This window comes from Dendrobates tinctorius, unplaced genomic scaffold (genome assembly GCF_039654945.1).
Source record: "Dendrobates tinctorius isolate UK_male_01 unplaced genomic scaffold, ASM3965494v1 ptg000133l, whole genome shotgun sequence".
NCBI classification, from domain to species: domain Eukaryota; kingdom Metazoa; phylum Chordata; class Amphibia; order Anura; family Dendrobatidae; genus Dendrobates; species Dendrobates tinctorius.
Window position 1 is genome coordinate 6,720,920 of NW_027361801.1, and position 22,521 is coordinate 6,743,440.

Here is a 22,521-nt window from a genome sequence, read left to right on the forward strand (position 1 = left end):
CCCACGGCAGCGCAATGTGCAGCGCTGCTGCGGGGGTCTCTTTCCCTACAGGCCCCCGGATCCAAGATGGCGACGGGGGCCTTCGGGGGACTGTAGGGAGCTGATTTCCTCACTGCCTGCAAAGCGCAGGCATGAGGAAGTCTGCAGAACTGCCTGTGACAGTTTGCTGATCTGTCACAGTGATCTGTGATGTGACAGATCAGCGGTCTGTCACAGGACAGTGATGTCCCACCTGGGACAAGGTAATAAAGTAAAAAAAAAAGTGTTAAAAATAATTTTAAAAAAATCGCTAAATAAATTAGTAAAAAAAAAAAAAATATTCCCCAATAAATCCATTTTTTCAAAATAAAAAAAACAATAAAAGTACACATATTTGGTGTCGCCGCATTCGTAGCGACCCGCCCTATAAAACTGTCCCATTAGTTAACCCCTTTAGCGAACCCCTTAAAAAATAAAAATAAAAAACGAAGCAAAAAATAATGATTTATTATCATACCACCGAACAAAAAGTGCAATAATGCGCGATCAAAAAGACGCATATAAATATCCATGGTACCGCTGAAAATGTCATCTTGTCCCGCAAAAAACGAGCCACAATACAGCGTCATCCACAAAAAATTAAAAAAGTTATAGCTCACAGAATAAAGCGATACAAAAATAATTATTTTTTATATAAAATTGTTTTCATTGCAAAAAACCGACAAAACATAAAAAAACGACCTAAATGAGGTATCGCTGTAACCGTACTGATCCGAAGAATAAAACCACTTTATCAATTTTATCGCACGCATAACAGTGTAAACGCACCCCCCAAAAGAAATTCATGAAACGCTGGTTTTTGTTCATTCTGCGTCCCAAAAATCGGAATAAAAAGCGATCAAAAAACGTCACGTGCCCGAATATGGTACCAATGAAAACGTCAACTCGTCCCACAAAAAATAAGATGTTACATGACTCGGTGGTTCAAAATACGGAAAAATTATAGCTCACAATATGTGGTGATGCAAAAAATATTTTTACAATAAAAAGCGTCTTTTAGCGTCTGACAGCCGCCAAACATAAAAACCCGCCATAAATAGTAAATCAAACCCCCCGTTATCACCCCCTTAGTTAGGGAAAAATAATAAAACTAAAAGAAAATGTATTTATTTCCATTTTCCCATTAGGGTTAGGGGTAGGGTTAGGGCTAGGGTTAGGGCTCAGATTAGGGTTAGGAGTGTGTTGGGGATAGGGTTGGAGTTATAATTGGGGGGTTTCCACTGTTTGGGCACATCAGGTGCTCTCCAAAGGCAACATGGCATCTGATCTCAATTCCAGCCAATTCTGCGTTGAAAAAGTCAAATGGTGCTCCTTCCCTTCCAAGCTCTGCCATGTGCCCAGTGTTTTACCCCCACATATGGGGTATCAGCCTACTCAGGACAAATTACAAAACAACTTTTGGGGTCCAATTTCTCCTGTTACCCTTAGGAAAATAAAAAATTGGGGGAAAAAATATCATTTTTGCGGAAAAAAATGATTTTTTTATTTTCACGCCCAGGCGTTATAAACTTCTGTGAAGCACTTGGGGGTTCAAAGTGCTCACCACACATCTAGATAAGTTTCTTGGGGGGTCTAGTTTCCAAAATGGGGTCACTTGTGGGGAGTTTCAATAGTTTAGGTACATCAGGGGCTCTCCAAACGCACATGACACCTGCAGACCAATCCATCAAAGTCTGCATTCCAAAACGTCACTACTTCCCTTCCGAGCCCTGACGTGTGCCCATACAGTAGTTTTCTCCCACATATGAGGTATCAGCGTACTCAGGACAAATTGGACAACAACTTTTGGGGTCCAATTTCTCCTGTTACCATTGTGAAAATAAAAAAATGGGGACTAAAACATGATGTTTGTTGAAAAAATACGATATTTTTATTTTCACGCCCGGTCGTTATAAACTTCTGTGAAGCCCTTGGGGGTTCAAAGTTCTCACCACACATCTAGATAAGTTCCTTGGGGGGTCTAGATTCCAAAATGGTGTCATTTGTGGGGGGTTTCCACTGTTTTGGTACATCAGGGGTTTTCCAATCGCGACATGGTGTCCGATCTCAATTCTAGCCAAAAACGTCAAATGGTGCTGCTTCCCTTCCGAGCTCTGCTATGCTCCCAAATAGTCATTTACACCCACATATGGGGTATCAGCGTACTCAGGACAAATTGCACAATAACTTTTAGGGTCCTGTTACCCTTGGAAAAATTAAAATTGGGGGTGAAAAGATCATTTTTGTGGAAAAAATATGATTTTTAATTGTTCGGCTGTACGTTATAAACTTCTGTGAAGCCCTTGTGGGTTCAAAGTTCTCACCACATATCTAGATAAGTTCCATGGGGGGTCTAGTTTCAAAAATGGGGTCACTTGGGGGGGTTTCCACTGTTTAGGTACATCAGGGGCTCTCCAAACGCGACATGGCGTCCGATCTGAATTCCAGCCAATTTTGCATTGAAAAAGTCAAACGGTGCTCCTTCCCTACTGAGGTCTGCCATGCGCTGAAACAGTGGTTCCCCCCACATATCAGGTATCAGCGTACTTAGGACAAATTGCACAATAACTTTTGCAGTCAAATTTCTCCTGTTACCCTTGGTAAAATAAAGAAAATTGAACCTGAAGTATTTTTTTTGTGAAAAAAAGTTAAATGTTCATTTTTTTTTAAATATTCAAAAAATTCCTGTGATGCACCTAAAGGGTTAATAAACTTCTTGAACGTGGTTTTAAGCACCTTAAGGGATGCAGTTTATTGAATGGTGTCTCTTTTGGGTATTTTCTATCATATAGACCCTTCAAAGTGGCTTCAAATGTGATGTAGTCCCTAAAAATAAAATGGTGTTGCAAAAATGAGAAATTGCTGGTCAATTTTTAACCCTTATAACTTCCTAACAAAAAAAATTTTGGTTCCAAAATTGTGCTGATGTAAAGTAAACATGTGGGAAATGTTATTTATTAAGTTTTTTGTGTGCCGTATCGCTGTGATTTAAGGGCATAAAAATTCAAAGTTGGAAAATTGCGAAATTTTCAAAATTTTCACCAAATTTCCGTTTTTTTCACAAATAAACGCAAGTTATTTGAATGAAATTTTACCACTAACATGAAGTACAATATGTCACGAGAAAACAATGTCAGAATCACCGGGATCCATGGAAGCGTTTCCGAGTTATGACCTCATAAAGGGACAGTGGTCAGAATTGTAAAAATTGGCCCGGGAGTTAACGTGCAAACCACCCTTGGTAGTGAAGGGGTTAAAGAGATGCACATGGTGATAACTGATCTATACTTTACATTAAAGTGACTATTTGAATACATTATTTTAAATTATTTAGCGCTATTGCATCTCAATCATCATTATAAAAACCTAAATCACGAGACAGAATCATAACCTTTCATAATGAATGAAAGGAGAAAACCGGTTAATCAGAAAATGAGATTGGATGATGTTAAGACAGTAATTGAGCCCAACAGTAAGTATGTACTTATAGAAGGAGAAGGATGATAATGGCGTGAGATAGAAATGTATACATTCAAGTGTCTGATGGAGAGGAGAATGTAACCAGCACAAGTCCAATTGACAATTGCTTAGTGCATTGAAATACATTGAAAAATGTGGAATTAATCATGTCACTGTACTGTATGATTAAATTTCGTACTGTATATAGGAATACTACATGAAACGAATCGCACTCAAAAAAATATAAATCTAAGAGGTGCAGAGAGAAATTTGTAAAATGGTAATTGTTTAGGCTAAATATCCAATTTGTTTGCAAATTCATGCAGCCAATCAAGTGAAAACGCTCAGAAATGTGAGTCGCCGCTATCTCTACCTTTTTTTCCGTGCGCATTTTCAGACATGTATTTGAATTATGCAGGCACTAAGAGTCATTAAGGAAATTGCAAACTGGAGCCGAGTACACAGAATTCATTTCATGATATCAAGCAGCCAGTGTTTCCCACTTATACTCATTTATATGGGTAAATGTAAGGCATAGTGTATGAAACCAGATGATCTTGTATATAAGGTTATGTGGACAGTGGCATATTAAAAATTTACAAATATAACGAAAATGTTTCCAAAGTGTAAATCTAAGGGGAAGAGATCAGATAATAAAATTGAAGTGCAAGAAGAAATTCGCCGTTTCGCTCTGCAGAAGCCAAGAATCAAATGCTGACCGAACATAGACTGTAATGATGACCCTCCAATTATACAGAACATAGATTAAGGTTATGTTTTAATTGACCCTTGGAAAAATTGACCCTATCGGCAAGTGGTTGACTAAATGTCAGCTCCAAATGGTTTTTTTTATTAGAATGGTCTTTTGCGGTAATGTTGAAGTGGTGCCTATTGTGAAAAAATCTAGATCCAGCAGAGGTTTATTTGCAAATGTGTACAGTTACTTATATACTTATTAATAATTACTTCTATACATACTGTATATGTATACAATTACTTAATATACAAAAAAGACCTATTTAGTACAATAACCAGTTCACATATGTGAAAATTCCTGCAAAAGAATACGAAGAGGAGTTGAGCAGAGCTCACAAAATTTGATTTGCACAGATTTTCTTAAAATCATAGAAGTAGGAGTTCAATTTGATTCAAATACATTTTCTGCAAATTGAATTTGCTGGCAACGGGTAAAAAAATGAAACTCTTAAACTCACTTTTCCTCAACCTAAAGTTATCTACTACTTTTTGACCTTCTTCACCTTCTGGACACTTCTGGGTCTTCTCTTTTCTGGCACTGGTGCTAACTGGACCCAACATGGCTGTGTGTGGTGCAATGCAAATCATTCGTGTTAATTGTGTTCATTGTATCTCACGTTACCATGTCGGACCTAGTCATTGGCAGGTGCCAGAAAAGAGAAAACTATCAGATAACTGTAGTTCACATATGAGTTCTATCCAAGATTTTCATGGTCAGAACGTGTACCTAGTATAAACTGTATGGATGTTCTCATGTCTGATTTTTTTACAGAGACATCAGTTTAAATTGACAATGCAAGTTTATCCGTATGTGGAAAAAAATGGAACAGCACTTTGAACTATGTTTTTCATGGACTGCTAGATAAGAAAAGGTAGAGAAACTTTTTTTTTTTATGTCTCATCCGAGAACAACTGATGAAACTTGGACCAAACTCTGCTGAAACTTGGATTAAATTCTGATCAAAAAAACAAGTAAAACTCAGGCTGTTGTTCTCATTCTTGAAATAAAAGAGACATTTGAATGAGGCCTTTAGCATCTGGAAGGAGGAATAGGTCGAAGAGGAGCCATTTGAAGGAATGGGTGGTAAGACAGGAATAGGGAGTGCCAAGGACAATAATCAAATAAAATAGAGGACTGTCAGCCATTGCCCTCATCAAATAATAAAAAAATTCAGATCCTGGCAAATCCATCTTGTTGTGAAAATTCATAATGAATTTTATTTGTTGCAAATCAATTTGCTTCTTTTTAAGATGATGTACAATTAAAAATTATATTGTGGTACTGTTTTAGTCAGTAAAATTGATGTAAATGTGCATGACATTGGAGTATGTACAAGAAAAAATATCCATAATATTTCTATGAATTCTCGCCTACAAACAGCCCTCTAACATTAAGGAACCTCCTTGTCATAATTGTCCTTTTGTCACCATCAGAGATGGGCCCATTCCCCTGTAACAGTTAAAATTCTCCCCACAGAGCATTATAAATATCATATGAAAAAATGTAAAAAATTCTCATACTAACCTTACCACTAATCTCTCAGACTTTTTCGCCCCTTGCTGTCACCGTTCGGTCTTCATCCATATGCTGATCACCGCTGGTCGTGCTGAAATCCGAGGGCCTCACAAGCTGAGTAAGGTCTTCTAGCTCTGATAAGGCCCAAGAGGGTTCTGCACATGCATGCACAAAGTCATAACCTCATGAAATCACAGCATGCGCTTTGACTTTGTGCGTGCATGCGCAGAACCTCTCTGAGCCTTTTGAGATCCGGAAGTCCAGGCTCAACGTGGTAGGCCCGGAGATTTGAGCCCAAGTGGTGGGGATCATAAAACTTAATGAGGACATATCAGATGATATTGAGGAGTGGAAGGGCCAAAGAGGTGAGCAGTAAAGTGAATATGAGTATGTTTTTATTTTTAACCTTTTTATGGCTGTTTATCGTTAAGAAAAAAATGTTGGCCAGCAGCTGCCATGTTGCTGAATCCATACGGAAGCAGATTACCCAAAAAGACAAAACGCATTTTGGCAAATGCATATTTTTGTAAAATTTGAAAAGAATCAGATTCCACTCAAATGTATTCACTCATTTCAAGTACAGAGTAGTGTTAATAGGACAACATGAAGAGCCTGAGCCTGCCTACTCGACATGGAGGGAGAGAGAGAAAAAGAACATTTTAAAAGGCATGATACGGATGGGAAAATTGATCTGCACTAAATGCAATAATTATCACACTATATGTATTTACAATGAAGTGAGATTTTGCATTTAATGATAGGCACTTTATCACATTGTTTTAATGAGCCCTTAAATTAATTATACAAAATTTGAAAATGGAACAGGGACTTGTTCAGCAGAAGGATAATATTCAATAGGCACTGTATATATATGGTGCATTAAAACACAGTTCATGTACAGGTTGAGCATGAAATGATTCACACAAAATAAGTAATCTCCACTGAGATCAAATTAGCATAAGAAATGCAATGCAACTGATAAGAAATAACATCGTTTGAAGTCAGCATAAGCCTGACCCAAGAGTACAGCCCTAATGTCTAAGAAAAGGTAAATTAGAACAGGTAATTGTACCGCATAAATCCCAAAGACTCCTGCTTGGAACATATAAATGCTTAAGAACAGTAATTCTGGACTATAAAAACAGAAGAATTCTTATTTATTGGAATAAAAACCTACAAGTCGAAAAGCTTTTGTCTATGCCACATTCTTCAGTGGAAAAATCTTTCTATTTTTCTTTGCTATTTCAAGAGTTGCTTCACTTCATTCTTCTCAACCTTTCTGCAACCTTTGACACTGTTTACCACCATCTCCTACTCTCTAGGCTCCAGTCACTAGGCATTAAGGACACTGCTCTTTCCTGGTTCTCTTCCTATCTTTCTGACCGCTCGTTCAGCATTTTGTTCGCTGGTTCCACATCATCTCTTCTTCCTCTCGCTGTCGGGGTACCTCAGGGCTCAGTCCTTGCCCCCCTTCTCTTCTCTCTCTACACGGCCCCAATTGGACAGACCATCAGCAGATTTGGCTTTCAGTACCATCTTTATGCTGATGACACACAACTATACACGTCATCCCTCGACCCTACCCCCACTGTACTACAGAATGCCAGTGACTGTCTGTCCGCAGTCTCCAACATCATGTCCGCTCTCAAAAACTGAACTTCTTCTGCTCCCGCTGGCTACTAACCTCCCTTAATCTGACATTTCCCTCTCTGTTGGTGGCACCATAATAACACACTGGCAGCAGGCACGCTGTCTGGGTGTTATGCTTGACACCAATGGCTCCTTCACATTCCATATATAATCTCTTGCCCGCTCTTGCCGCTTACATCTAAAGAACATCTTTAGAATCTGCCCTTTTCTCACCATGGAAACAACAAATACCCTCACTGTCACATTAATCCACTCCCACCTGGACTACTGCAACACTCTATTAATTGGCCTCCCCATTACTCAACTCTCCCCTCTCCAGTCCATGCGTAATGCAGCAACCAGGGTAATCCATCTAGCTAATCAGTACTCGGACGCGTCCATTCTTTGCCAGTCCTTACATTGGCTGCCCATTCATTTTAGGATCCAATTCAAAGTTATGTTTGGCTGTTGTCACACACTGAAAGATGTTTATCTTTCCAAACACTAGTTTTTGCATCAGCGTATGTTGAGCGCTATAATTTTTCCACATTTCGGCCATCAGAGTCATGTGAGGGCTTGCTTTTTGCGGTACGAGTTGATGTTTTTATTGGTACCACTTTCTGACATTTTTGGGAGTCAGAATGAACAAAATTCAAGAATTATTTTTTGGTGACTTTTTATGCCATTCTGTGTGTGGTGAATTTGGTAGCTTTAATCTGCGGGTCCGTACAATTACAGCGATACCACATTTATATTGTTTCTTTTATGTTTTGGTGCTTTTACACAATAAAAACTATTTTATGGAAAAAATAATTATTTTTATATTGCTTTATTCTGACACCTATAACTTTTTTCAGTGATGGAGCTGTATGTCGGCTTGTTTTCTGATAGACAAGATGACATTTTCAGCTATACAATTTTTATTTACATGCATCATTTTCATTAAGTTTTATTTCACTTTTTGTTTGGTGGTGTGATGATAAAGCATTGTTTTTTCCTCGTTTTTTCGGTGTTCACTAAAGAGGGTAACTAGTGGCACAGCTTTATAGTTCGGGTCGTTCTGGAAGCAAATATGTGTCTGGGCAGAATCTCTGGCTGTCTTTCTCTCTGTGTCTCTCTCTATTGAGGCATGTAACCTCTTTTTATACTTAACAAGTGTCCTTCATTCTATATTGATATACAGGGTAACAATAGAGATGAGAACCATTAGCATTACCTGATTATTTAAACTAATTGCATAGTTTTTCCTCCTATGTTTTTGAAGTCACCAAACTATTTAGCCTACACAATGCATAGTTAGCATATCAGTAAACATCACTAGTCATCAAGAATAAGAGTACAATATGTTATATGAAATGTCAATATTACAGGCTTACAGAAACAAAAGTCTGTTTTCTTAACCAACACAAAAATTCAAAAGCCAACATACAGATAACAGTCTATTCTTCTTGGTTTGCTAAAAATAGTCGCCTGGTTAATTAAGATTCAATGCTGTGTCTCCTCAGAAGAAAATGGTGAAAAATACAGGGCAAAAATGTACAGAGAATTGATCTGCTCCAGATTATTTTTGGCACCAACTCTGCAAGTCAAAAATACTTAATGTGTGCATGACACTTGAGGTTTCACTTCAGGTTTTGTCTCAAATCCACACTGAAAAAATGAGACAAAAATACACCCAATATGTGCACAGAGTCTAACATTTTAAACAACTTTTTGGCAACAAAATCTACCCAAGAATATATTAAACTCTATGGATGAGCAACTATAATACCGATAATATTTTGAATAAGTTTCTTGAGGGTTATATCCCAACGAAATGTACTCCAGAACACAGATTAGTCAATGGATGAGCAAAATAATACTGATAACATTTTGAACAAGTTTTTTGAGGTTTTAATAACAATGAAATGGACTCCAGATCATGAAATAGTGTATCAGTGACCAATATAATAACATACAACAACACTTTTAACAAGTTTTTAAGGCTTTTATAGCAATAAGATGTAAAACTATGGTAGAGCAATATAATACTGATAAAATTTTGAACAATTTTTTTAAAGCTTATAAAGCAAAATGTACCCAAGAAGATGTAACACCCTGAGGTTGAAACATTATAATACCAATAAGTTTTGACCAAGTTTTTTGAAGCTTTTATAGCAACAAAATGTACTCCATACCACAGAATAGTTTACAAGTGAGCAATATAATACAGATAAATTTTGAACACGCTTTTTGAGGCTTATATAGCAACAAAATGTACCCAAGAAAATGTAATATCCTATGGATGAGCAATATAATAACCAACATATTTTCAAACATGTTTTTTGAAGCTTTTAGAAGAAATAAATGGACTCCATACCATGGAATAGTCTATGGGTGAGCAATATAATACCAATGAATTTTCAAACAAGTTTTTTGAGGGTTATATACCAACAAAATGGACTCCAGACCATTAGATAGTCTATGTGGAGTATAATAATGATTAATTTTGAACAAGCTTTGTGAGGCTTGTGTAGCAATGAAATGTACCCAAGAAAATGTGATACCCTAAGGGTGAGAAATACAATACTGGTCAATTTTGAACAAGTTTTTTGAGGCTTTTATACCAACAAAATGTACCCAAGAAGATGTAATACCCTATGGGTGAGCATAATGATACCGATAATTAATTTTTTTACCAAGTTTTTGAGGCTTTTATACCAATGAAATGTACTCTGTACCACAGAACAGTCTATAATTGAGCACTATAATACCAATACATTTTTTACCAAGTATTTTGAGACTTTTATAGCAACGAAATGTACCCAAGAAAAAGTAATACCCTATGGGTGAGCAATATAATACCGATAAATTTTGAACACTTTTTTTGAGTGTTATATACAAAGGAAATGTACTCCAGACCATGGAATAGTCTATGGGTGATTAATACAATAACAACATAATTTTGAAAAAGTTCTTTGAGGGTTATATACCAATGAAATATACCCAAGAACTTGAAAATTATCTCAGCAACAGTTTTAAATGTTTTTTTGGAGTCTTATATATCACAGTTTTGTGTACCCCAGAACATGTAATAGTGTATGGGTAATAAATGTGAAGAAACCAGCACAATTTTTAAATGCTTTTTTCTAGTGTTATATACCACCAAAATGTGACTGAAAGTACATAATACTGTATGGATAAGTAATCTAATCCTGAACTATTTTTCTAAGCTTTTTGTAAGTTTGACATACCACCATAATGACACAATGGCTGTGTTAAAATGCATAGATGAGTCATTGAATCATAACAACATTTTGAAAGAAAATATATTTGAAAGTGTAATTGATGTACTTATACAGTCATAAAGGCTTTGCAGAATGTGCAAAGCCAGACAAAAAATATGATGAACATCACCCATAGACCCCTGAAAGATAACAACTGGTGGACCTAATTAAAATATTGAATATTACAAACACTTTATCTGCAGATATCGTGTGGTGGTGTGAAAAGTGTGGGATAATCCAGGCTTTGTTCATTTTATAAGAATAAGCCTGTTTGCATTCTCTGTTGACAGGCAAAAGCGCCTGTCTGTTATGAACCCCCCACAGCATTAATAACCTGCTTAGTTAAGACACTAGTGGCAGGGCAGCATGACAACTCCAAGTCATAGAGGGATAGCTTATGCCAGGTGTTCAGCATAAGGAGGATCAGGGTGAAGATTCAGTAATTCAGACTTTAGGCTGGTGGGAATGGACCATGTGGAAGATTGGTGCTACCAAGCCTGCTGGAAACATTATCTGCTGTCGAACCAACCACCTGTTCGCACTGCTCTGGCTTCAGAAGTAGTACCGTGCCTCCCTGAAATTGGAACAGAAACCTGTGTCATGAAAGGACGTGTTTTTTGTGCTCCACACCTGCCTCACGTCCTTGGCATCTGCATGCACCATCATTAGCATTTCCACATTTCAGTCCCTTAATGCATGCCTTATGCATTATGGAATTGCTATGTCTCTTGAAACCAAGTTTCTTTTTAATAAAAGAAAAAACTTGGCCTCCTGCAGCAACTTGAAACCAAGTTTCTTTTTAATAAAAGAAAAAACTTGGCCTCCTGCAGCAATCATAGCAGTTTTTGTGAGTTTACTACACCATAGTGTAATAGAAAGAATGAAAAAGTGTACGAATGACAATCAAACTCAATCCATAAACATGTTTCAATGTTTTTTCTCAATTTTAGAGATCACCGAAATGTTCACAGACCATGTAACACTGTATGATTGAAAAATGGAAGCCTAAAATATTTTAAAAGCTTTTGTTCACTTTTAGAGATCACAGAAATGTTTACAGAACATGTAACACTGTATCTCTGAGAAATGGAAACTGTAAGGTAGTGCTTGTCATTAAGGTAGGGGATACTCACTTTGCAGCCAAATAACCAGGTCTGGCATGGGTTTTTCATAAAACATTAACCGTCCATGCGGTTTATTCATCATATTCATAAACCATAAACAGCAACAGAAAGTTCATATCCAAACAGCATAATGTCCATGACAGAGCTCCCCTCTGTCAACCCTGTGGTCACACAGGCTTTGTTATGTCCGGTATGCAGGCTCTCTAGCCTCACAGTTATTTCCCCTGTCCGGGTTACCTCATAGCTGCTTCTCAGTCCTGACATTCATTCCCTCTCCTGGGAACTCTCAGACACATGCAGCCATGATACACAGCATCCCCACGCTGCAGGCAGCTCACCTTCACACCCGCCCCTAGGTGGGTTTGTAGGTGATTGATCGCACCCGTCTCACCAATCACCTGAAGACTTCTCCCTAACACATTGGAACAAAACATCAGCTCTGCTGATCAGCACATAATCAAGCCTTCATCCCAAGGCCACCCACCTTGGGATACCTAATGGTCATTTAGGACCCTGCTCCTATTACCACTCTGGACATGGCTATCTGCCCATCCTGGGACATCCACACAGCGCCCCCTAGCGGAAACAGTGGTCACTACACCACATACCTTCCCCCTCTGTTCAAGATTGTGGAGTTGAACACACGGCAAAACCCAGGGATCTCGAGACCAGGCACCCATGTCGCCTTGCCCAACAGGTCGAGAGAACAGTCTCCGTCTGTTTTGTCTGTCATATGGCCTTATCTCTATGTTAGGCCTCCCCCGCCCCCCAGCCATCAGAATATCGGTCTTGGGCTTTGGCCTTCCAGTCACAGTCTGTCTGCGTCATCAGACACTGTTTAGTCACCACACTTCTACAGTGCGCCCCGTCAACTTCTTTTCTGTCTATGCGTCTTGTAGCAAATGGTACATCACCAAGTCTAAGTTTGCTTTTCAGTGCATTAACATCACGGTTCATTGCATCTGCTGTCTCTGTAGCATCCTCCAGTTCACGCTGTAATCTATGGTGTAATGTATTGGCATGTTGAGCCTCTTTCTCTGCTTCTTCCACCTGGCGCTTCAGCTGTTTCAGACGAACATTATTTTCCTCTGCCTGGTCTTTGTACTGCTCAGAATTACACCTTTCATCATCCATTTGCATTAGTACCTCCTTCAGTTTTTCTCTGTACGCCGTACTTGTTTGTTTGCAGATTGTCGCTTTTTAGTTTCAGCATCAAGTTGTTGCTCCAGTTGTGCAATCTTTGCTTCCAAAGCGGTGATTGAAGCCTTGAATTTAGATTTAACATAGCCTTCTAATTCTTGTAACTTTGTGTCTAACTCCTTATTCTGGCAAACTAAATGCTGCGAGCATTCTCGTTCTTCTGAGCATTACTACGTTCTGCATTCAGATCAGCATTCATCTGGACAACCTGAAGTGTGGCCTTTCTCAGCCTTTCATTGGCTAATTCAACATTGCCTTGTTCTTCCTCCAATTCTTCTTCAAGCTGTACAATGCGAGACTCTAAACGCCTCTTTTCTTCCAAAGCCAGAGCACCTTTACCACTGTTGTTGGCAATTACATCGGCCAGTTCATCTCTTCCCTGCTGTGCTTGCCTTTTAGCATGCTCTGCAGCAGCAAGCTCCTCCTGCATATGGATCATCTCTACTTCCATACTTTTCAGTTTCTTCTTGTCTTCACTCTGTTCATCACTTGGGCCTGGCCGCTGTAAGTCTTCGTCCCACTTCTCCCCCCTGTTCAGGTTACCTCATAGCTGCTTCTCAGTCCTGATGTTCATTCCCTCTCCTGGGAACTCTCAGACATGCAGCCATGATACACAGCATCCCCACACTGCAGGCAGCTCACTTTCAAGCTCCAGGTCAGCCAGACGAGACATTCCATACGGCCCAACCGGGTCCAAGCATTCACTCATGTGACCTACCCTGGCTACCTTATATGGCCCGTAGCCATGCCCACCAGATCGCATGGCTATGACCTCATCACAGGTCCTACAACCATTCACACACATATACCTTACTATGGGCATTTTAGACACCCGCCCCTAGGTGGGTTTGTAGGTGATTGATCCCACCCGTCTCACCAATCACCTGAAGGCTTCTCCCTAACACATTGGAACAAAACATCAGCTCTGCTGATCAGCACATAATCAAGCCTTCATCCCAAGGCCACCCACCTTCGGATACATAACGGTCATTTAGGACCCTGCTCCTATTACCACTCTGGACATGGCTATCCGCCCATCCTGGGACACCCACACAGCGCCCCCTAGCGGACACAGTGGTCACTATACCACATTAACCTACAACATTTTTAAAAGCTTTTGTTCACTTTTAGAGATTACAGAAATGTTCACAGATCGTGTAATACTTTATGTCTGAGAAATGTAGGCCTACAAAATGTTTAAAAGCTTTTGTTCACTTTTAGAGATCACAGAAATATTCACAGAGCAAATAACACTGTCTGAGAAAGAGAAATGGAAGCCTACACATTTTTAAAGCATTTGAGACGTTTTAGAGATCACAAAAATGTTCACAGACCACGTAAGAATGTATATCTGAGAAATAGAGGCCTGCAAAATTTTTAAAAGATTTTGTTAAATGTTAGACCACAGAAATTTACTCCACTCTACTGGATAGTGTATGGCTGAGAAATGTAGCCCAGAAAACTGTTTCAGGGATTTTTGGGTTTGTTATATAATTCAAAAAAGGACATCAAAGCACATAATACTTGATGGATTAAAATATATTAAATTTTTCCAGCATCCACAAAACAAAATTGCAGCTATAAAATTGCCAACGGACTGCACAGGCCTAATCCCTGTCTACCAACTGGATTCTGTCACTCTTTCTGCTCCTATGACTCTCTCTCCTTCACTAGGCCAAATGCAGATTGTATTTACTGCAAATGATTAGTCCTTTGAAGAGCTGTAAGTGTGATGGCTCAGTTCCAGCACCAGTATCAACAATGCAGGCCTCTGATTCATTATACTGTGCACACAGGCCTAGACAAGCACTCTCTCCCTCCAATACAAAGTGTCACAGAGTTGTGCAATGGTGTCAGTGTGTTGGGCTGCGCCTATCCTTTTATAATCTCTGTTGATGTCAGACAACCAGCCAAACACAGTAATGCAACAATCAAGATGGCTACGCTATTACAGTGACTCACAGGCAATCCCTGCATGCTTATTGGCAACAAAGATACAGAGTGGGGATTCTAGTTTTACATCGAGCACTGCCCATTGCTCGTCGCATAACGAGAACATCCAAGTCCCGCGATACTTGAGTAATAACTGTGTATCACCAAGCACGCTCACTCACCCCTAATAGTTATCTTTTACATAAAATTGTTGCAGTCTTCTATCACATATTTTTTGTAGCGGAATTATATAGGCTTTTTTATTTAAAAAGAAAAAATTGTATAATATATATATATATATATATATATATATATATACTGCTCAAAAAATAAAGGGAACACTTAAACAACAGAATATAACTCCAAGTAAATCAAACTTCTGTGAAATAAAACTGTCCACTTAGGAAGCAACACTTAGACAATCAATTTCACATGCTGTTGTGCAAATGGAATAGACAACAGATGGAAATTATTGGCAATTATCAAGACACCCTCAATAAAGGAGTGGTTTTGCAGGTGGGGACCATAGACCACATTTCAGTAACAATGTTTTCTGGCTGATGTTTTGGTCACTTTTGAATGTTGGTTGTGCTTTCACACTCGTGGTAGCATGAGACGGACTCTACAACCCACACAAGTGGCTGAGGTAGTGCAGCTCATCCAGGATGGCACATCAATGCAAGCTGAGGCAAGAAGGTTTGCTGTGTCTGTCAGCGTAGTGTCCAGAAGCTGGAGGCACTACCAGGAGACAGGACAGTACACCAGGAGACACACAACCCCCATCTGTGTCTGGGACTCAGACCATCGTCCTGGAGTCAGTTTCTAACCATTTGTGCAGACACATGCACATTTGTGGCCTGCTGGAGGTCATTTTGAAGGGCTCTGGCAGTGCTCCTCCTGTTCCTCCTTGCACAAAGGCGAGGTAGCGGTCCTGCTGCTGGGTTGTTGCCCTCCTACGGCCCCCTCCATGTCTCCTGGTTTACTGGCCTGTCTCTTGGTAGCGCCTCCAGCCTCTGGACACTATGCTGACAGACACAGCAAACCTTCTCGCCTCAGCTCGCATTGATGTGCCATCCTGGCAAAAATTAAGGGAGCACTATCAAATGTTCAGTTTGTCTGATTTTTCTCTTAGGCTGTGTTCACACACATCGTTTTTTAGCTGTATTTTTAGCGGTTTTTCCAATAAAACCGCTAAAAATAAGCTTCCCATTCATTTCTATGCATTTTGCACTTGAGGCTAAGTGCACACGTAGCAGAAAATTTCTGCTGGAAAACCTGACTCCCTTCCCAGAAACCACGCATTTTTTTCTGCGCGTTTTCCGCACGGTTTTTGCGCAGAAAAACGGAAGTTGTCATGCGTTTTTTTTCGCGTGTTTTCAAAACACATAGAAATAGCCAGAAACGCGGAAAAATCCACGAAATTAATGAGCATGCTGCGTTTTTTACTGCGATGCAGTTTTTTTGCGGTAAAAAACGCATCAGTATGCACAAAAAGTGCAAAATGCATAGACATGAATGGGAAGCTTATTTTTAGCGGTTTTAATGGAAAAACCGCTAAAAATACCGCTAAAAAACGCTGTGTGTGAACACAGCCTTAAGGGTATGTGCACACATTGCAGATTAGCCTGCAGAATTTTCTGCAGAGAATCCGCATCTGTTGGCAGAAAACACAGGGAAAAACGCTTGCGGTTTTCATGCGGAATTGATGCGGATTTCTTGTGTGTTTTAATGCGTTTTTGCTGTGCGGATTTGTTTGGTGGTACTGGGAATGGATTTGGTTGAACTTTCTACCTTGAGCTTCTGGAGGAGAGAGAGAGATCCACATCAAAATCCGCAACGTGTGCACATACCTTTAGTCTACAAATTTCTTACAACATGTCTCCGAATTTCCAAGCAATAATTTTTTTTTCTGAAAAGGAGAAATGGTCAAAATTTAACAAACAGTGCTTTCAGACCTCAAATAATGCTAAGAAAACAAGTTCATAATCATTTAGAAACAACAATACTAATGTTGTAACTCAGGAAGAATTCAGAAATCAATATTTTGTGAAATAACCATGATTTTTAATCACAGCTTTCATGCGTCTTGGCATGCTTTCCACCAGTCTTTCACACTGCTTCTGGCGCAAAAATGTAAGCAGTTCCTCTTTGTTTGATGACTTGTGACTAGAGTTGAGCGACTTTTGGTTTTTTAGGGTCGCGTTTCGTTTCGTGAAACCCGACTTTTCCAAAAGTCGGGTCGAGCAAGATCGTCCGATTATAGGGAAAAGTCGGGGTCGTCCCGAAACACGAAACCCAATGTAAGTCAATGGGGAATAAAAGTCGGCAGTGAGAGGAGGACAGGAAACACACCTACAGTGCCCATTTGAATGCCAAAAGCATCAATTCTTCTTTCTTAAGCTTGTCAACCTTAAATAACTTCATAATACAAGTTACGCACTGAAAAATGGGGGTTATTTGGCTACAAACTGGGGGGGGGGGAGGGCTGGCTCCAGGTTTTCATGTGCCCTGGGCGAAAGAGCGCCCCTTTAACACATACCACAACTCATCATGCTCCGATACGGCAGAGAAATAGCGGTATAGTACAATGAAAAATACCTCACTTTTTACATCTCATGACGAGGCCCATCTATTTCTCCATACAGAATCATTGGTCCCATATAATGTTTGAAACAGTATATGATGAGCTCCAAATAATGCTACAGTATATGTTGGTCCCCATGGATGAAGCTCCACTGTCTCATGGGCCCAAATAATGCTCCAAACATAATGGGCCCCATTTCTAATGCTCTAGTGTATAATGGGCCCTGTAAATGCTGCTCCAGTGTCTGATGTCCACCTTTGGAATGTTCCAGTGTATGGTGGGCCCCATCTATCATTCTCCAGAGTATAGTGCTCCCCAAAAATTGCTGTCCCAACATTGAAAACAATCAAATAAGTCTCCTCGCTAGGGAATCCCTGTACTTGTCTGGACAGGTGCTGTAGCTTGCTTAACAGCTCGCCAGCCGTTCTCACGCCCAGTATGGATTACACGTGATTGCACAAAGGGGAGAAAGGGTACCGTATCCCCAGATAACATGTATGGATAGCGTACACATTCAAAATATATGTCTCAGGAGGCAGGCTCAGACGGTGTTAGGCCCAGTATGGATTGTACGTGATTGCACAAAGGTTAGAAAGGGTACCGTATCCCCGGATAACATGTATGGATAGCGTACACATTCAAAATATATGTCTATACAGCATGAGGCAGGCTCAGACGGTGTTAGGCCCAGTATGGATTGCACGTGATTGCACAAAGGTTAGAAAGGGTACCGTATCCCTGGATAACATGTATGGATAGCGTACACATTCAAAATATATGTCTATACAGCATGAGGCAGGCTCAGACGGTGTTAGGCCCAGTATGGATTGCACGTGATTGCACAAAGGTTAGAAAGGGTACCGTATCCCTGGATAACATGTATGGATAGCGTACACATTCAAAATATATGTCTATACAGCATGAGGCAGGCTCAGACGGTGTTAGGCCCAGTATGGATTGCACGTGATTGCACAAAGGTTAGAAAGGGTACCGTATCCCTGGATAACATGTATGGATAGCGTACACATTCAAAATATATGTCTCAGGAGGCAGGCTCAGACGGTGTTAGGCCCAGTATGGATTGCACTTGATTGCACAAAGGTTAGAAAGGGTACCGTATCCCCGGATAACATGTATGGATAGCGTACACATTCAAAATATATGTCTATACAGCATGAGGCAGGCTCAGACGGTGTTAGGCCCAGTATGGATTGCACGTGATTGCACAAAGGTTAGAAAGGGTACCGTATCCCTGGATAACATGTATGGATAGCGTACACATTCAAAATATATGTCTATACAGCATGAGGCAGGCTCAGACGGTGTTAGGCCCAATATGGATTGCACGTGATTGCACAAAGGTTAGAAAGGGTACCGTATCCCTGGATAACATGTATGGATAGCGTACACATTCAAAATATATGTCTATACAGCATGAGGCAGGCTCAGACGGTGTTAGGCCCAGTATGGATTGCACGTGATTGCACAAAGGTTAGAAAGGGTACCGTATCCCTGGATAACATGTATGGATAGCGTACACATTCAAAATATAAGTCTATACAGCATGAGGCAGGCTCAGACGGTGTTAGGCCCAGTATGGATTGCACGTGATTGCACAAAGGTTAGAAAGGGTACCGTATCCCTGGATAACATGTATGGATAGCGTACACATTCAAAATATATGTCTCAGGAGGCAGGCTCAGACGGTGTCAGGCACAGTATGGATTTGACGGCCCAGATTACACAGCGGAGGAGCAGGGAGAGGTAAAGATTGCAAATGCTGGGGCCCTGCCCAAGCAAGGGGGGCCCACTCGTGGGCGTCGGTACTGGCACTGGGCCCCTCATAGTACAGCGGTGTGTCTGACGGCGGGTGTGCACCACCACCGTCAGAGACACTTGATTGCACTATGAGGGACCCTGTGCCAGTGACCGGGCCCAAGAGTCGGCCTACCCACCTGTCCAGGGCAACGGCACTCGCACGGTGTCGTGCGGTAGGTGGTGACCCCGGCCATGGGGGGGGGGCAGCACAGTTAGGGAGTTTTAGAAAGTGGCATATGTTGATGTTGGACATTCAGCTGATGCAAAAGGCGAAATAGGTGAAGTACCAGGAAGAGGTGGACCAAAGCAAGCCATTTTTCTGTCACCCTATGTGTCATCAGGGGAAGGTGGGACAAAATCCTTGGAAACCTATGCGTGGTTCATTTTAATGAAGGTTAGATCATCCACATTTTGGGTTGACAGACGGGTCCTTTTTTCTGTCAGGATTGATCCAGCTGCACTGAAGACTCTTTCCGATAGCACACTTGCAGCTGGGCAAGCGAGCTCCTGTAAGGCATATTGGGCCAATTCAGGCCAGGTGTCCAGTTTAGCGGCCCAATAGTCAAAGGGGAATGACCTGTGTGGGAGAACATCGATATGGGAGGAAAAGTAGTTTGTTACCATAGTTGACAACTGCTGTCTCCTGTCACTTTCCATCGATGCAGTATTACCAGTTGTGTGAGCGGTATTTGAAAAATCAGTCCACAACATTGTCATGAAACCCCTGTCTCCAACTCCACTTCTGCTGTGTGCACCACGAACACCTCTGCCAAGCTGCCCCCGGCCCGTACGGCTCGTGTGAGAACCATCACCGCTGCTGTGTGCTGGGAATGCCTCAAGCAACCGATTTACCAGAGTTGCTTGTTTATTAGCCAATATTAGGTCAAGGTTCTCCTGTGGCATGATGTTTTGTAATTTGCCTTTATAGCGTGGATCCAGGATGCTGGCCAACCAGTAGTCGTCATCGTTCATCATTTTGGCAATGCGGGGGTCCCTTTTTAGGATCCATAAGGCATAATCTGACATGTGGGCCAATGTTCCCGGTGTCAATGATGCACTGCGAGTGCTGGGTGGAGGAGCACTTTCTGGCAAATCCACATCCCTCCAGTCACGCACAAACCCTGTACCAGACCTTGCCACGCCAACATTTTCACTTGCCCCACGAGATGCATCCTCCTCCCCTAAGTAATCATCCCCATCATCCTCCTCCTCCTCCTCTTCTTCCTCCACCTCGTCCAGGAGAGGTCCCTGAGCAAACAATGGCTGAATGTCATCAAGGATTCCCTCCTCCTCTTCCTCCTCATCAACATTGGCTGCAGACGCCTGCTCCTTAAGGTGCGTCAAAGTTTGCATGAGCAGACGCATAAGTGGGATGCTCATGCTTAGGATGGCGTCGTCTGCGCTTACCAGCCGTGTGCATTCCTCAAAACACTGAAGGACTTTACAAAGGTCTTTCAGCTTCGACCACTGCACACCTGTCAACTCCATGTCTGCTCTCAAAGTGCCTGGCCGTGTATCCTCCCACAAATGCATTATGGCCTGCCTCTGCTCGCACAGCCGCTCCACCATGTGCAGGGTGGAGTTCCACCTTGTTGCAATGTCGATAATGAGGCGGTGGTTGGGAAGGTGGAGCAATCGCTGCAGCTTCTGCATACGAACGGAGTGTACAGGCGACCGGCGGATGTGCGCGCACAGTCTTCGCACCTTCTGGAGCAGGGCTGTTAACTCCGGATAATTTTTGAGGAAGCACTGCACCACCAGGTTCAAGGTGTGAGCCAAGCAAGGTATGTGGCTGAGTTTTGAAAGGGCTATGGCTGCCACAAAATTACGGCCGTTATCACTAACTACCTTGCCTGCCTCAAGATGTACACTGCCCAGCCATGACTCAGTTTGTCGCTTCAAGTACTCGGCCAGCACCTCGGCGGTGTGTCTGTCGCCCAAACACATCATCTGCAACACAGCCTGCTGACGCTTTCCACTAGCTGCTCGATAGGGGGACACATCGTGTGCAACAGTGGCAGCTGCAGATGGAGTGCTCGTACGACTGCGCTCTGTGGACAAGCTTTCGCTTCTGGAGGAGGTGGAGGAGGAGGAGGGTCGAACGCCTACAGCCAACTGTTTCCTATCCCGTGGGCTAGGCAGCACTGTCCCACCACCGCTGTCCCCTGTGGACCCTGCATCCACCACATTAACCCAGTGCTCAGTGATGGACACGTAACGGCACTGGCCATGCCGACTGGACCATGCTTCAGTTGTGAGGTGCACCTTTCCGCTCACTGACTGCTTGAGTGCATGCACAATGTGGTCTTTCACATGATGGTGGAGGGCTGGGATGGCTTTGCGAGAGAAGAAGTGGCGACTGGGTAGGTCATAGCGTGGTACTGCATAGGCCATGAGTTCGCGGAAAGCTGTGCTTTCCACCAACCGAAAGGGCATCATCTCAAACGAGATTAGTTTGGCAATGTGGGCGTTCAAACCCAGTGTACGCGGATGAGAGACTGAGTACTTTCTTGACCTACTCATAGTGTCTGGGAGGGTGAGCTGGACTTGAGAGCTGCATATGGTGGAAGTAGCGGTGGACAGGGCGGACTGAGAGAGGGTTGATGATGGTGATGGAGTTGGTGTTCTTTCTGATGGCCTAGAATCAGTATTTCGTTGATATAACAGTGGGATTCCCTGACTGCTGTGGTCTTGCAACGACACCTCAACATTTGCTGCTGTGCTAACCGGTGGGCTTACAGTGGGGGAAACAATGTAGCGTTGCTGACTACCTTCGTTGTGATCAGTTGCACATGTGGCACTTGAGGTTTGGTGTTGTGTCCACGCTTGCAAGTGCATGCTGGTTAAATGTATAAGCATGCAACTGGTATTCAAATTTTTCAGATTTTTCCCTCGGCTAAAGGTCTTTGCGCACTTCTTACAGATAACCTTGGCCTGATCATGAGGATTTTGGTCAAAAAAGTGCCACACTGCACTCTTCCTACTTTGTCAGACATTTTGCGGCCTAGCACGCTGTGATCTTTTGACCCTCTGGACAAGCTGTCCAGCAACTCTTTTGATGTTTGGAACCTGTCTTTGGAGTGCTCCGGGCCTGCCAGATAACAGCTGTTGCGATGTCGATGTCTGCTGTGGATGCTCCTCATCTGAGCTATTGGAAGCAGCACCCTCTTCCCCCAATGGATGCCAATCTGGGTCAACAACTGGGTCATCCATCACCTC

General features: G+C 41.8%; 1 protein-coding gene across 3 annotated transcripts in view; it reads left to right on the forward strand.

The window, feature by feature from the left end:
- LOC141048077 (5-hydroxytryptamine receptor 2A-like) overlaps positions 1–22,521 on the forward strand; it is a 1,077,348-nt gene that overhangs the window by 609,468 nt on the left and 445,359 nt on the right. The gene's annotated exons all lie outside the window — the stretch shown is intronic.